General features: G+C 43.9%; 1 long non-coding RNA gene across 10 annotated transcripts; it reads right to left on the bottom strand.

Moving 5' to 3' along the window:
- Positions 1-88: 88 nt before the first annotated feature.
- LOC101788279 (uncharacterized) lies at positions 89-12,934 on the bottom strand. Of its 10 annotated transcripts, XR_010042754.1 has the most exons (7): positions 12,631-12,934; positions 8,656-8,806; positions 8,380-8,538; positions 6,703-6,791; positions 5,496-5,615; positions 4,322-4,520; positions 89-3,514 (listed from the first exon to the last, which is right to left on the bottom strand). It is a non-coding gene; the product is annotated as an uncharacterized LOC101788279 (long non-coding RNA). The 10 variants fall into 10 exon arrangements; XR_002789111.2 differs by having other exon boundaries at positions 4,322-4,579; positions 6,703-8,538; XR_010042751.1 differs by having other exon boundaries at positions 6,703-8,538.
- Positions 12,935-14,829: the final 1,895 nt, after the last annotated feature.

Here is a 14,829-nt window from a genome sequence, read left to right as displayed (position 1 = left end):
ATAAGTTTACAAGGGAAGCAGTGACAAGAAATCTAGGGAAACTTAGAACCTGCAGGATTCTAAAGATTCAGAAAGGACAGCCGAGGAATTTTCAGTGTGTGAACAAGATGCTTATTTATTTCTATAAGAAAAGTGCACACTGATCAGCTCATAAAATAAACACACAAAAGGAGACAGAAAGTGAACTAACATCCTGCTGTCAAGGTCTTAGGTGCAAATCTCAACACCAATTTATAAAATACGAATTGACAAAAGGTCACGGGGCAGGAGTAACAGCTGGCCTGTACTTACTGATTTTCCTTTTATTAAAACAGTTTGTATTTTTATCCAGGTTAGTAGTTTTGAAAAGCCTTTCCTTTGTTTATTTGTTTGTCTGGTTTTCTATTCCCATTTACTTCTGGGGAGACTCATTCCCAGTGTGAGGAAGGCCATCTTATCTCCCGGATGTGTGTACATAAAAAATGTCTCTGTGATTTTCTGGAAACAAATAAAGCTAAACAGAAAATGCCAAGGTCATGAATCTGGAACCCTATGATTAGTTTCCATCTCTCTCACATATGCAAAGGCATAATCCATTCACCCAAATGCCTTCACTTTCTGTTTGCATAGTCTCAGGAGAGCTGTTTATCTGTGCCTCTGTTTGCCTCACTGACAAATGAAAACAGTAACAGCAATCACTCAACACAGTCATTCTGAGCATAAATTCAGGCCCGCACATGATGTACCAGCATCCAAAAGGTGCTGGTCAGTAGCTCAGGGGCAGAGCACTGCCTGGCACTCTAGAGGTCCTGGGCTTATTCCCCAGCACTAGCAAACAAAAACTCAACATAAAGAAAGCATTTAAAACCACCAGGAAAAAGTACTGGCTGTGCAAAATGGGATCTAGCAGTACATGTTCACTGAGAAGTCCAGGGTCCCAGAGCCAGTTTTTCATAGAGAGAACTTGCAAAGGCAGAGACAAAGAGCACCAGGAAAAAGAGAGGGGAGCGAGAGGACTCTGAAGGGTGTGTGGGGAAAAGACCTCTGTGGGTCGGCTTTTTGTCTTCCTAGTTTATTGGGTATCGCCTTGAAATCCTGTTTTTGCTCTCTCTGGTGAATCATCCAGACTGTTAATAACCTGACGGTACAGCATGACCTGTCCCTCTCTCTTCTTCTGCTACAGACCTGCTACTGACCTTCTTTTTCCATTTCCCCTCTCGTACTTTTTCTTTTAATGTTTTCTCTTCTCCCATGCCTTCCCTTAGACATTTCCCTAGGATTTTATGCTATATAAATAAAATGTTCCAGAGGAAACACCACAGCCAATGCCTATTATATAATAAATGATCAGAAAATTTATGTTCGCCCCTTACTCAAGCCTTTCTTTTCTTGGTCACTGTTAAAGTCAGTCTCACTGGTGCTCATGACTTTAATAGTTATCACGTCAGCATCCACAAGGCTTACATTCTGTGTCCCACTGATTTTGGTCCTTAGAATTACTTCCTTGTCCTACTGGCCCACTGGATGATGATTCAATGTCATTTATTCTTTTTCCTGGTCAACTCACATGCCATCACCAGTCCCCTCAATGCCTGTGTGCATCTTCTACGCTGTCTATTCAAGGTACTAGAGGTTGTTTCTGGTCATTCTGCAAATAGTAGAACTCTTTGTTCTTATCCATGAAAGTCTAGATGCTGCAGAATATTTCTTCAGTGTCATCTCAGTCCTGTTCTCCTCTAAATTCTTATCAACACTGTATTTGTTCATGACTGCTAAGTATTCACATTTTTTAGAATTTTTTTTATTTCTACATGTTTGTAACACATAGCAAACACACTCATCACAGGGTGTTGGTGCACATACAGATGGTGTTTCTCATGGACTGCGAGGATGGCTCGACGTGTCTGTGCTGACATGGTTGATGGGTTTGGGAGTGCACAGCGAAACGGCAGAGCACACTTCTGCAGGTGTCTGGGTGAGACTTGGGAGAGTGAGTGACCTTGGGTACCATAGATGGTCTCTGCCCCCCGGTGGCACAGTTCCCCTGTTCTGCTTTCCTTCCACCAGGAAAGAAACAGCTTTGTTGTTTCACCCTTCTGCCAAGAATTTCCTGCCCTGATGCCAAGCAACCATGGACTGAACCTCTGCAATCATGAGCCAAACAGACTTCTCTGTCTTTAAATTGGGAGAGTCAGGAAATTTTCCCCCAAAACAGAAAGCTGACTAATACAACTGAACAAGTTCTCATTCTGAATCAATGTTTCCATTATGGTGTTGTGACTCTATATTAATCTTCCTGTAAATGCATATGGTGAGTTCCTTTGATCATCCCAACTAAAAAAAAATCTCCCCAATACAAATTCAGTACCTTCTATAGGCCCTACTGACTTATGTTACAGATGTCAGATATTTATATATTAATTCTCACATATGCTTTAATGAAGTTGCATAATCAGGAGCTCTCTACTTGTGCTGTATTCTTTCTCATCCTGTCTTTTTTTATACGAGATCCACATACACAAAAACATACATGCATCATCTTCATCACCACCATCATCATCTGACGGACCTTAAACCTGTAATTTGAGGCTCACTGTGCCGTCTTCTCCATGGGTGGCTCTTCTTTGCTGGCTGAAATAGCAGGAAGTATAATAAGAGAGCCTTGTGCTCACCATTCAGAAGGTGCCCACAGTGCCTTACACCTTGTAGGTAATTAGCATCCTTTGGATGAGACACAGTCATGTGTTCTCTTCTTGGGTGCTTGCCTTCACATGGACTGGAACAGAGTCCTGTGAGAGCAGGGCTGTGTCATCCAGAAGGAGAAAAGCTGGATTTTATTTTGATAGTGGTTTGAAGAGAACAGATAGTTGTATCTCCCAGATAGGAACACGAGATGCTCACATCTGTGGCCAGCACGAGCCTGCCCAAAGGCTGAAGTGATCAGAAATGTGATTTCAGCAGCAGGAGCGACAACCACAGGAACGGCTGTCAGACTGGAACAGAATGTAGTCCATCTTTCATTCAGAAGTGCTCCGCATTTGTGAAAAATAAACGTGGGAATTGAAGCCAACAGCAGGAAAGCTCAGAGGAAAGACAGAGTCACTTGGCACTGCTGCTGGCTTCCTGATTGGCAGTGGCCTGGGCCGGGATGGAATTCCAATTCCAGAGGGTGCTGAACTTGTATTTCATCTTTTAGGAGGGAACTCACTGATATAGGCCTGCTTTTCTCCTGCAGATTTAGAGATGAATAAGGCAACCTACAGAAGGGGCAGATTTTCCTCTTGGGGCACACAGAGATGCTACCACTGTGCTTCTGTGACTCTCAGAGAAGTATCTCTGTTCCTTTATTTGTAGTTAGAGGCTCCTATGAGGAACTTGGCGTGAATCTCTTTTTTCCAGCAGAGATTTTCTCCATTGTCTTTTCTCAGTTTCCCCCTCAGGTGACCAGGCCCTGCCCAGTTCTATGGATGTCCAGCTTACCTCAAGCTTCCCAGCAGCAAGCTGCAGAGGTGAGGTCTGGGGTTCATCCCAGCTCCTGTGCAAAGATAATAACAAGATCATTACAAACACAATAGAAACCACTATAAACCAAATGGAAGGAGCTTCTGTTTGTGGAGTGTTCCCTGGGTGTCAGCCACCATGCTCAGCACTGTCCACTGTGTTTCATTCACACTTCACCTGAAGCCTGTTCGGAGTCTTGCTCTCTGCACAATGCAAGGGAAGAACATATCTCCCAGAACACAGGGTGCCAGCGTGTGTGACCCCAAGATCCAGTAAGACTGTGACGATTGATTTTATGTGTCAGCTTGCTTGGGACAATGCCCAATATTATTCTGGTTGTTTCTATGATGGACTCAATGGAGATTTTGGTGCTATTTAAATTTAGATCAGTTGACTTCAGGCAAAATAAACTGAATGAGGCTGAATCTCCCAGGCAGCTGATGACAACTGGCTGGACCTTGACTAAGGGCTGACCTGCCCCAAGCATGAGGGCTTCTCCCATGCTCTGCCTTTGAGCTTGCTGAGAACATCAGCTCTTCTTGTTCTGCAGCCTGCTTCTGCATTGGACTGGGGCTGCTCCTCTGCCCTGGGTGTCTAACTTGTGCCTCAGATTTGGATCTCACAAAACCCCTACAGTCATCTGGAATTCCTTCAAATGGTTCTTTCTCTCTCAGTACACATACACACATGCATGCACACACATGCACACACGCTCTGCTGGTTCAGTTTCTCTGAGAGCCCTGGGTCCTAAGTAGAACAGACTGTTAGAGTGATACCAGTCCAAGAACATTTTTTCATTTTATGTGAAAAACATCATGAAATTGTAAACCTACTGGATTACCTTTATAAATTTTGAGAGGCTGGTGGCCAGTGAAAGGAGAGAAAGAGCTGATAGACTTAAGGGTGTCACACATCAAAGATGTTATCCAAACTCTAGTTCATGCTGTGAAAGGAGTCTCCCTTGGTGGGCAAAGGGTGACTGTGATACCTCTGAGTTTGCACCACCAGGCGTGAGCTGGAAGCCTCTTGCTGGTTGACGTCTGTCAGAGTTTCAGAGAAGCCATCGTTAAACATCTCGGTGAGAAATTTAGTGAAGTTCCTTCAAATATGTATCAAAAAAAAAGTCATATTCACACTTGCAAACTAAAATTTCCTACTAGGAAAAAATTTTGACAAGGTCTTGTTTCAAAGTTTCACACAAATAAAATTACAGTTTCTTTCCCAACAGTTTGCATTTCATTTTTCTTACTGTAATAATACAACATAAATAAAAGTGCTTTCTATAAACCAGAATCCACATAGCCTCAAGACTCTCCCCTCCAGGCTGTGCTCATCCACCACTTGAATAATTTTCATTTGCATCATAACACATAAATCTCAGAAATGCTGCTCTAAGGGAAAAAGACAAATGGACATTTTTCTAAAGGAGATAATCATCAGATTGTGTGAAACCGCAGGAACACAAGAGGGTTTCACGGAATCCTGCCCACCGCAGTGTATCAGGTGACTGTGGGTTTTATGCCAGATGCTCCTTTGCATGTATTTCAGAGTCTGAAAACTTCCTGCTCGCCTCATAGCGGTGAGCAAGAGCAGGCAAGACTAGGCCGGAGCCGCAGTGGGCTTGGCCGTGCGCGGGTGGCTGGTGTCTCAGCTAAGTCAGAGTGGTGCCTGCCAGGGCAACAGAGACAAGCAAGCAGGCAGTGGAGAAGCTTCTGAGTCGGAATCAGTGGGGTTTGCAGGATACATGGGATGGGAGGAGTGTGCAGGTTCTGGGCAGCATGAAGGTTTACAACTTGAGCGTCACATGTTGGCTGTGGTCCTCATATAGACAGCAAAGGGCACAGAAACACGCTCAGTTGTGTGATATTGTCTCCTCTCACCAAGTGAGGGATGTCTTCTTGCTCTACCGAGCCCACCCCCGTCTCCAGAGTCTGCGCCGTGCAAAGGTGCATCCCTGAAGACGGCAGAGCCTCCCCTTAACAGCTGCATTTCAAGCTTCCTAATCTCATCCTTACCTAACTCAGGCGGGAGCTTCCTCTTTGGGCATGCTTGCCAACCCATCCAGATTTGTGTGGCTTCATTCTGTTTGTATCCACTGAAGGAAGTAGACAAATACCTTGCCTTGTGCAGGTTTCCTGTGGAAGAATAGGAAATAGACCGAGGCGGACTCCACATAGGCAATACTTTGCCAACTGCTTGATTCATGGTTTATGTTACAGGCAGAACAGTCACACCCTGGAGATAAGTCATCACGGGGTGGAACTGGGTGACATACAGGGAAAAGTGAAAAAGGGCTGCTGAAAACATGAATGTCTGTGATTAAAAAGTTAGATCCCTTCTGTCACATTAACAACTACAATAGTTCACAAAAATGCTTCCTGTTGTTAGGCAGGAAAAAAATCACTGCTAATTAAATTAGGACAAAATGCCAAGAGATCACGGAGGTAAGATCCATCTTCCCAACTTCAGATCTGGTAAACAGTGAAACCATACAGATGTCTGAAAACAGATGTGCTCTGGGAGGACTGAGGTTTCCTATCAAAAACTCCTCAGGAGGATACTGACATTTCTTCCCTTGCTTTTAAAAATCAACAGTCCTTTACAAACTAAAATCCCCAACTAGAAATTATATATAACTGAAAGTCTTTTCATCCCTGATTTCTACTCTGTTTTACATTAAAATGGGCTCGATTCTGTTTGGGGTCTATCAGAATTTTGGTTACAGGAAAAGATGGCAACGGCGTGTTCGCTGTTCACGTCCAGGGACCATGAACTCCCCTCCTTGGGAAGGGATCGTGCCCTGCAGAGCTTCTGCTTTATTTCAAAGCTCCTGGCATTAGTGGCGACTGGGCTGAGGGACTCTGGAAAGCCTCAGATGGCACGAAATGCATGCTTATTTTACTCTGCAAGCATCCCTCAGCCCTGAGTCATTGGATGGATTTCTTGTTCTAAGTAAATTTACTGAATTATTATTAAGTAATAAAATATTAAGCCAAAAGTGAATTAGGAAAGCGCATGGTCTAAGTTAGGGGAAGGAGAAACCAGGAGGTACGATGTGTGATCAACTACACATTTACACAGGCATGTAAATGCTACCCAGCCTTGCGACAATGACTTCTTTTTTAGGTCACATCCTTGCATGATAGCCATGGAATCACTTTTGGGGGTATAATTATAAATGCAACACTCAACCCCATTTTTCTGCAATATGGTATGACTTACTCCTCGGAGGAATGGTACAACATCAAAGCATACATTTTGCTTTAAGTTGCCAAATTGCTTGGAATCTTCTCCCAGTAGGCTTCCCGTAGCTGAGAAAAACAAATTTCAGATTTGTCATGAGAGATCTTGCGCATTCTGTTCACCACATTGTGTATAGGTGGCTTCTGGGTTCCAGTGCTGGGAAGAACACTTCTTATATTTCAGAATTTAAGAGCTTTTGGAAACAGCAACCTCATTGCATTCCTGAGAAAAAAAACATGTTATGCATGCTCTCAGAAAAGTACACAGATTCATGTAGAGTCAAGATATTTTTCAAGACAAGGAGTTTAATGTAGAAAGAAAGGATCATGATGGTCTTATACCCACATTCCGTGCACCCACGTTCTTACATACAGCTGTGTGCTAGAAACCAGATGAGATGAAGCAGCGCAGCGCCCACAGAGATGGCCTACTTTCGGTTTCCTGTTCTCATAAATTTTCTTCCATTAAAGTTTCAAGGATCTTGAATTTGCTAGCCTTTTATCAAATATTTATTAGAGATATGCTGGCAATGTTGATTTATCATTGAGTTTTATTTGTTCTCACATTAAAATTCCTTTTCTTTTATGAGGCAGATAGAATAGTACTTCAGATAACACAAATCTTTATCAAGTGATGAAAACGGAGAGGGCATCAAATCATTTCAGAAGCAGTGCTTGCTTTGCCTGTAGCTAGACATTTCTTCTTCATCTTCATCTTCTGGGAGAAACTGCTAAGAGATACCGGACTGAGCATAACTGAGCAGGATGCACATTTTTGCTGGCTGTTTGTACATCTGAAAAACTTTTATCTAGGACAAACGAAATAAACTGAGACCAAAAATCATTGGGCCTGAACACAATGCAAGTGTTAACCAAAACAGCCCACAAAGCTGGGAAAATAATAAAGAAAGAGGAAGGGAGAAGGGAAGAAAAAAGAGAGGAAAGGAGAAAAGGACAGCTTGGGGAGGGACCCTGGTGCTCCAGGGGAACTCGGCAGCTCTGAGCCGCTGGAGCACAAGCTCCCACACTCTCTTTTTCTCCCTGCTCCAAGCCCAGCATGACTTCCATAACTGCCAACAACTTCAAGTCTCAGGAAACAAATTTTAATAATAGTTTACACCAACATATCTTATCTTCTTGCTAGTTCTCAGGGTTTCTTCTTATGAGCATATTTCACTTAAAAATTCTCAAAAACTATCTTTTTTTGTAACATAAGCCATTGTGATGGTCCCTGCAATCATTCATCACCAATAGTTCCATTTTGTAATGAATTTGAACTTGAGTTTTGGGCATCCACTAAGTAAATGCCTGTCCTAGTGAGACTGTGTGTATGCCAACATACATGTGTGTTTCTGTGTTTCTGTGCACAACTGTGTGCACGCATGCATATTTATGGATCTCCGTGTCTATAAAGAATTTCAACCGTTTCTTGTGTCAATTTCTCTGTAACATAATCCCCGAAGTGCTTATCCCTTACTGCAAGACGTGCACTAAAAATAATAGCATATTTCAGCCAACTTCCGGCTCACTGACCAATTTCACTTTCACCCAGTACAGAAAGCCTGAGAAACTAATTTCATTTTACAGTCCATTAGCAGACTGAAAAGACCAGGATAACTCTGAGGAGAATTGGGCAGGTAACTGGAATGACACGTACCTGGCTTTTCCTCCCCTGGAAAAGAGAGGAAGAGGTTCACGTGGGGCTGTGTGGGGACTGAGCTTCAAATTCAGAGACAGGACAGCACCTGGCTGACTTCACTGGCCACCGTTCTGGGGTTTTCAAGTCTTTGCTTTGTATCCATACCAAAACCACGCTCTAGATCACAATTACAGCAAGATGAATATGCAGATACCAGAGTAAAGAAATCACTGAAATCTTGCTTCAAATTCATGATCCAAGCTACGTATCTATGAGCCATGGCAAGCAACTTACTTTTTCAGAAACTGTTCCCAATAGTGATCTCAAGAATTCTTTCTCAGTAGACGGAATTGTTAAGATTCATATCTTCTACATCACATGGAGGGGTCGGAATAATTTATGGCTAGATGTCCTGAATGTCAAGTCAGGTTCCTTCTGAACACATCTGGGCACCACATGAAAATGCAAAGCATTTCACCACATGAGTGAGAAACCAATCAAAGATTTACCCCAGCAGCTTTTATTCGTGTCTGCTCTTCAGTATACAATAAGAAACGTGGAATTTCTGACTTGGCAGTGTCTTGATCACAACAGCCATTGCCGCACCTTCAGTAAGTCATATCCTTTGAACTTTTACCTTAAAAATAAGTGCTCTTTTTACACCAGCGTGCCTCTTTTCCCATGAGCTTCGATGGACTCTGTGTATTAACTACCCTGGCTGCCAAGTAAAGAAATCACAATTTTTCTTCTACACCTTTACATTTACTGCTTCAAAGAATTCTCAAAAAGCTTAGTCTAGTGTTGGAAAAACTCACCCAATGAGAATAATTATAATGTATAAAATAAGGAAAAACTGCTATGAGGAGAGAAAAGAAAAATATTACATTGCCTGCTTTTAAATTCAAAAGAAGATGGTTATTTTAGACTCAGATACGAAGGTCGTATAGAAAAGCTTTCTTTGCTTAGTTTTCCCTGGTAATTACGCCTTCCACAACTGTAGGACATTATCAAAACCAGAAAAATTGGCACTGGTGCAATGTTGGAGCGATTCTATGACACATTAACACCTGTGCAGATTTATGTAATGACTATCATGATCAAGATACAGAACTGTGCCATCACCATTAAAATGTCTTTTTCCTTGTTTTTGCGTTATGCATTTGTGTATAAAGACACATTTCACTGACACATAGTGACAGACTCTATTTATGGGTCTCAGTGTGATATTTCAATATATGCATGCAATCAGTACTGATCAAATTAGAGTAGCTGGCATAGTCATCACTTGAGGCTTACATTATTTCTCTGTTGGAAGTCTCAGAATCCTCTCTGCTGGCTATTTTGAAATAGCAAATGAATACTTGTCAACCAAAGTTCTGCTTCCTCCCAACTGCATTCCTGTGCTCTTTCACATCCTGTCCTAGCCCTCCTTCCCAGCACCCGCTCAGGCTCTGGGAACCACTACTATTTTTCTCCTTCTTTGAGGTTAGCTTTGTGTCCACGTGGAAGTGTGAATAGATGGGGTTGTCTTCCTCCGCCCAACTCATGTACCGTCCCCAGCACCTCCATGCCCTCCACAGCCGCCCCACACCACCCGCCACCTCTGGCCACTGCCAATTTGTTCTCCATCTCTGTAATTTTGTTGGCCCAAGAATGTCCTTAGAGGCGGAGCATTTCCCCGCAGCTCGGTGCCCCAGGCTCACCCTAGCAAGGGAGGTCATTCCACTCCCTTTTCTTAGGATGGTGTGTACAGCTTTCAGGGCTGGGTGGCACAGTAAGTGTGTGTTTAGTTTGCAAGAAGTTATTGACCTGCTTTCTGGAGAGGTTGCACTGCTCTCAGCGCTCCCCAGCAAAGTGTCAGGGCGAGGCTGCCCATGTCCTCGCCCCCTAGCACAGTCACGGCGTGGGCACTATCTGATCTCACGGAGGGTGACAGCCCCTCCTGATCGCTCCAGCCACACAAGTGCGTGGTCACGACTTTCCGTGCACTCTTGGTCTTGAGATTGCCTCCCCCCTCCCCATTCTCCTCCATTCCTTTCAATCTCTCTTCCTTATTTACAAATCTTTGGTTCCATTTTATCCTTATCTCATCTGTTTTTCTCTTCCTGCCCTTCCTTTCCCTCTTCCTTGGTCCTGGTTCCTTTCTCCATTCGAACGTTTTTTTCATATTTCACAATATCGATTGTACATTCAGTTTCTCATAACAGAGCAACTGTCTGATATTTGAATGAATGTGCCGTTTTTTATTTATTTCACTCAAGAATGTGGTCTCACGGTTAATCCATTTATCTAGAAAAGTCCTAAGTTTATCGTTCTTTAAGGCTGAGTAGGACTCCATTGTGTAAAAACCCACATCTTCTTTACCATTCATTAGTTGATGGGCCTTTTGGCTGTTCCCAAGATTTAGCTCTCACAAATTATGCTGCTATAAACCTGTGTGCGCATTTATCACTGTGGTATATTTTCAGTTCTTTTGGGAAGGTACCCAGGAGGAAACAACTGGGTCAAATGGAACCCCTAGTTCTAGATTTTTCGGGAATCTCCACACTGATTTCCACAGTAGTTGCACCAGTCTACACTCCCACCAACAGTGAAGAAGGGGTCCTTTTCCCCCATAGCCCATCAACATTCATAAGTGATTGAATTCTTCTTCATAGACATTCTTCTGGAGTGAGATGAAATCTTAGTATTGTTTTAATTTCCATCTCTCAAATGACTAGTGATATTGAACATTTGTCATATATTTATTTGCCATTTCTACTTATTCATTTAAAAAGTATTAATTTCAGCTGCTCATTTTTAATTAGATCTTTAAATTTGAGGGCTATGATTTTTTTTTTGTTCCTTATATATTCTAGATATTATTCCTTTGTCTGAGGCATCTCTAGGAGACCAGTGATACTACAGAATATCATGTGATTTCTTCAAGTAGTATCTACTTTTGGGGGGATACTGGGGACTGAACTCACAACTTGTTAAATATGTTAGTTTTCCTATCTACAGTTTTTTGTGACATACCCCTAGGAACTGTATAGAATAAAATTACAGTGCGCACATACCTTTCCATAGTTCATGGCTATTAGTAGAGTCTAAGAAATATTTTCAAAACAGTAAAAAGTATAAACAGTATAAACTCCTCAAATGAAATGAAACAAACCAGAAATTAAATCCTCAAAGTTTTCCAAATAATTTAAAATGAGTAAGGTTATAATTGTAAGGGAAAAGAAAAAGACCAATAGTATTTCCTGTTACAGAATAAGATGATGTCATGGGTATCTTCATAATAATCAAATGTTAAGAAAAATTAACTAACCTAAGCACAGTTCTATGTATTGAGTTAATTATGCTTTTCTTAACCTTCATGTTCACTTTCTGTTAATAACACAAAGAAAGTTACTGACATAACTGACATCCCCTGTGATAAGCAGACATCACAGGGGAACCAGATTTTGAAATGAAAGTTATTAGCAATGTATCTGGAGAGTAGCAGATAGTTCTCCTGAAAAACTGGATCAATTTAGATGAAACTATTAATTTATCCAACTAGTATTTATTAAGCACCCATTATGTCTTTATTAAGCAATTCTATATACGCTTCCTCGGGTCCTTGGCCCATTAAATATTCTCCATGACTCTAAGAGACTGAAAATATAGTAGAGGGAGACAAAATTCTAAAAGGTTTATCAACTACTATTTGTCAGAACACTTTAAAAAGACAGTGATATCACACAAGCTATTTATCTCTCTAATGTTGAGACTATTTGCTGCTGCTTTAAATTCATGAATAAAAACATACCGAAAGAAAAGAAAGATGTAAGAAGACAGTAGTTGAAAGCAACACCCTACACCTAATAGTTACAAATTATGCTTCGTTGATTTTGCTCTTCCAGTTCCTCAGAAGGAATGGGTTTGCTCATGGCTAATGAAAGTGGTCTGGTTACCTGCTGGGTACCATACACATGTGTATATACTGATTAATAAATAAATATAGGTATAGATAGCGATATGACGAGAATGCTGTAACTCAGGACAGTCATTTCCCACGAATTTGAGTATTTCTCAGACTAGAGTTGCCAACGGGGAAAAAAACCCTGTAAAGTAATAGGTTCCCTAGAGACACACAGGGGTGCTACAGGAGGGGGATGGGAAGAATTGTCCTGAATTTCACTCAGGACTGAACACAAGGACACGAAGGAAACACAGGGAAAGCACAGATTTCTTGAGTTTCAAATTGGAAAGGGGTAAATGAATTGTGTTAAAAATACCCACCTCTCTGTGTATCTGAAACAGAATTTTCCTTTTAAAGAGCCGGGAAGAGGAACTGGGTTTTGCTCCCGGTCACACTAACCTCTGAGACATCTGAGCGTTCTGTTCCGGGGGACGGGGCGCCCCTCCCCTACCCCCCATCAGGTGAGCCGGCTGGCATGCGCAGAGCCTTAGCTAATCCACAACAAACAGTGCCACCTACTGACCGTCTTCTACCACGGGCGGCTCCGAAAGTGGCAGCGCTCCTCAGATGCGTGCAGACACTACCGAGATGTTAGTTAGGGTGCACCGGGTCACCTGTGAGGCGGCTCAAAGCTCCAGGGCGCTAGGTACCATCTGTTTGAATTTCCTTGTTTTTCAACGGATGCGGAGATTGAGACTCAAAAAGATGGATCAGTTTGCCCCGAGTTTTGACATAGTAGTAGTGCTCAGTGAGTACCATTGTGAAGTAAACCCTGGGAATGGAAGGAAGTTTAACACTTTGGAGATAGAAATCAACTTTCAAAGTTGGCCAACCATGGGGGGACAAATCTGATGGAAAATTAATGGAAATTAGTGAATGATGGAAATTAATGAAAAAAGCATGAAATCGACCCAGCCAAGCCAGTTGGCAGCTGCGGGTAGGAAATCTGGAGCAGAGGAAGCGCTCTGGTGCCAGCTTCGGAGACCAGAATGAAACAAGAAATAAGAAGTCAAGGCTGTTTCGTTCCTTCTTTGTAACAGCAGAGGGATGCAGCTATTTACAGTTGCTAGAGGCCTGTTCCCACGCCAGCGTCACGGGGCAGATGAATCCATCTGCTTGCAGCTGCGTCCTCTGCGTACCTAGATGCGGCCTGGAAGACCGAAACCGGTTCGTGGCCGGGTCATCACAGCGCGGGACATGGCCGTGTGCGAGGCTTGGGGACGCGCACGAATTGTAGCCCTGGGCCAGGGGTGTTCTGCGCTCTTACCGAGGGTGAGAACTCCCGAGCTGGTCTTCACTCGGGGCTGCTGTGAGTGTCGCTCTGGGTCAGGGACATCACCAGAGCACAGCCCCGTATTAGAGAACACCAGACGAGGGGCTTCGGTGGATCGGGCGTTCTGAGCGTGAGTCTGTCCAGGCACCAATCCTAGAGCACTGCTTGCCTTTTAAACTTGGAAGAAACTGAACACCCGAGAACCCGGGTTTGACCAAACTCAGGGCCACCGTGCGCACACAGGGTTTGGGAAGCGGGGTGCTGCGGCCCCCAGGACCCCAGGCCTCTCCCCGGCTGAGCGCCCGCGGGAGGAGCCCGGGTGCGGGGTGGGGTGCGTTCCTGTCGGGGTCCGCGCCCGCAGGGTGCACAGGGCGCGGGCGTGGGTGCGGGTTCGCAGCCCCAGGCGGGGACCTTGCTGCGGGGGAACACAAGGCAGCACACCGGTCCAGGGCTCGGGGCCGGGGGGCTCCGAAACGCAGCCGCTCCCGCAGGACCCAGCGAGCGGACCACGCAGCCTTGGGCCCCGCGCAGATGCCTGCGGGCCGGGGTTCGCGTCCGATTCCACCAGGACGCACGCCGGGCCCTGGCTCTCGGGTCTGGGGATCCTGTCTCTCCCCACCGTCGGGTCGGACGCTGGGACAGCCTGGCTCCCTGGGCTTCCTGTCGTGCGTTTCCGGAGAATCTTTCTGCTGGCACCGCAGATGCGCCGCATCTACCTGAGAGCCAGGGCTGAGTGGAAGCTTGCTTGGCCTTCCCGAGGCCCTGGGTTCAAACCTTCGGACCCCGCGATCAACCAGCCTGATCAACTGATTTTAGGGAAAGAGGCTGCGTGCTTTGTGGTGCCACACGCTTGCACTCTTCCTATGAATAAAAAAGAAGAAAAAGACGCAGAGCACACACGCATTCATAGAGACATGGTGACAATGAATGAATCCTCACTGAGAGAAGGGGCAGCCCCTGGGGGACTGACTTGTTTCCGAGTACCAGTGGACTGCAAGGGAATTTCAAATATAAAATGCCAGGCAGGGGAAAAGACAGGCTCCGTTTAACCGCACAGTGTTCTGTAGAAGTCACTTTTAAATTCAGCTCGTAGCTCCTCAGCATATAGGAAAAGTTTAGGTTTATTTTTAATAATAAATGAGAATGTAGTAAAATGTTTTAAAATCCTAATCCTTCAGTGATATTCTTTTTGAAGAATGTGTCTGTTTCCTTCTGGAGAGAGCAGTAATACCTCTGTCCATTTCCT

Source organism: Cavia porcellus, unplaced genomic scaffold (genome assembly GCF_034190915.1).
Source record: "Cavia porcellus strain 051 isolate PalLab524CR breed Dunkin Hartley unplaced genomic scaffold, mCavPor4.1 scaffold_24, whole genome shotgun sequence".
Classification (NCBI taxonomy): domain Eukaryota; kingdom Metazoa; phylum Chordata; class Mammalia; order Rodentia; family Caviidae; genus Cavia; species Cavia porcellus.
The sequence above is the reverse complement of the archived record's forward strand: the minus strand, read 5'-3'. Positions and strand labels throughout refer to the sequence as shown.